Source organism: Rhinopithecus roxellana, chromosome 19 (genome assembly GCF_007565055.1).
Source record: "Rhinopithecus roxellana isolate Shanxi Qingling chromosome 19, ASM756505v1, whole genome shotgun sequence".
In the NCBI taxonomy this organism is placed as follows: Eukaryota; Metazoa; Chordata; class Mammalia; order Primates; family Cercopithecidae; genus Rhinopithecus; species Rhinopithecus roxellana.
Window position 1 is genome coordinate 13,279,077 of NC_044567.1, and position 1,938 is coordinate 13,281,014.

The window sequence follows — 1,938 nt, forward strand, 5'->3', positions numbered from 1 at the left end:
TTGAAAATTTCCCATTAATTGTTAATCCATGGAGAATAATTGAACAATTTTTTTAAATATGAAAAGCTTCATATAATACAAATTACACTCCCACATGTCATTCAATTTCTATTCATTAATGCCAGAGAAGTTAGTATTTATGAATTGCTAGTGGTAAAAAAAAAATGAATCATTTATCACTGAAGAAGCGCAGAAGGTTTGAAGAGACGAGAATCTTTGGGGCATTTTATGCTTTCCAAAAGGTTTTGCTTTTTTTTTTTTTTTTTTTTTTTTTTTTTTTTTTTTTGCTCATGGCTTTCTTTCTTTTTCTTTCTGATTTCAGTTTCTTTTGATTTCTCCTGCTTAGAAATGGTGAGAGAACTTTGGATGTGGAACGTGAGGAGGAGGAACACAAAGTGGTTGCTCCACTTGGTCAGCACAGCTGGTGCTCAGCATAGGCACTGCTGGTCCACATCCCAGTGGTGTCTCTGAGCCCCAGTCGTCATCGCAGCTGATGATGAAACATTTGGCGTGGCAGAAGCGTCTCCACAAACTTTGGAAGGTGTCCGCTGCATCCTCCATAGCCGTGTATCCCTGCTGAGGGTGATCTCTCGGGGAGAGGAAAGTCCCCCTCACGTGCCAGGGCTGGCTGGCTGAAGACTCTTGCACAGCGCAGGCCCGACGGAGGTGCAGGCGGCAGGGGCCCCTGGGTTGGGGGATCCCCACTTTCCTGGGTAAGAAAGGCAGCGCCAGCGCTCGCTCACCAACAGCTGGGCCCCGGTGTCGCAAGTGGATGTGAGTGATGCCTCCTTGGGGCCGGAGGGGTCCCAGGAAGGCTGCAGACCACAGCTGACTAGCGGGCAGCGTGGCGGCCGCGATGGAAGGTGAAGGGGTTCGCCGCGACAGGCGACCAAGCAGAGCCTGAGCCCGTGCATCCTGCATCGCCAGCTGCACCGCGGGGAGGCCCGGCGCTGGTGACGGCGGCCAGAGCACAAGGCCCACGACCCAGTCCCAGACGCCAGCCCATCCTCAACTAATTTCAGGAACCGTGGGCCAGCTGAAGCCCGGGTCCCAACGTCAAGACAAAGGACAGAGGGTCCGCAGGCAGGGCCGAGAGCCTGCAGCGCGGGCCTGGCTCCACCGCCGCGGAGCTCACAGGGCGCAGCAGGCACCGGGCAGTGATCAAGGCTTGCAGATGAGGCTGCGACCATCCGCGAAGTCTCCTGCCCAGAGTCCAGCCTTTCCGCGGAGACTCCACGTGCACCCCCTCCTCATTGTCCTTGTCTAGGGCCGCGGCAAAGGACCTCGCTCCCATGGCACGACTCCGAGGTCGCAGGAACCTGGGATGAGCAGGCGGAGCAGGGCAAGCACCGCTAAGAACCCAGCTAGAGAGGCGCCCCAGGGCGGCACAAGGGGCCGCATTTAACGTGTCAATCATCTCAAAGATTTTATGACTTTTTTTGACATCTTATAGTATCCATAATATCTATTATATCTTGTGATATAATTATTAACACCACTTTATTGTGATTATTATGATTATTTTTATACCAACACATCTTCAATTATTAATATTCCCAGTTGCTAGAGAAAAAGGAGAACGACTAGCTTCGAAAGCCTTACTTCTGCCAATGGAGGCACATTCCAGCAGGTCGCCAAAGCAATCCACTTTGCACCACTTTCACAAAAACGTTATCGCACAATTATACTATCCTACACTTATATACTTTGTGTGTGTGTACTTGTGTGTATGTATGTATGTCATATATGTAATATATATCTCTATATATAAAGTATGCCAGAGATGAACAAGTATTAGAAAATTAAATGCACACAGGTCATGCCAGTGCTATGTATACTGTGGTGTAGTACTTACAGATGTTCAACAGTGTGGGATCCAGACTGGAACAAGACTTTGATCCAGACTGGAACAAGTCTTTAGTAATCCTTTCTAGGTTC